Here is a 215-nt window from a genome sequence, read left to right as displayed (position 1 = left end):
GTAACCGTTTGGCTCAGTGGATAGAACGTCGGCCTGAGGACTGAAAGGTCCCAGGTTCGATTCTGGTCAAGGGCATGTACCTTGGTTGCGGGCACATCCCCAGTGGGGGGTGTGCAGGAGGCAGCTGATCGATGCTTCTCTCTCATCGATGTTTCTAACTCTCTATCTCTCTCCCTTCCTCTCTGTAAAAAATCAATAAAATACATTAAAAAAAA

The sequence above is a fragment of the Myotis brandtii genome, unplaced genomic scaffold (genome assembly GCF_000412655.1).
Source record: "Myotis brandtii unplaced genomic scaffold, ASM41265v1 scaffold534, whole genome shotgun sequence".
Taxonomy (NCBI): domain Eukaryota; kingdom Metazoa; phylum Chordata; class Mammalia; order Chiroptera; family Vespertilionidae; genus Myotis; species Myotis brandtii.
The sequence above is the reverse complement of the archived record's forward strand: the minus strand, read 5'-3'. Positions refer to the sequence as shown.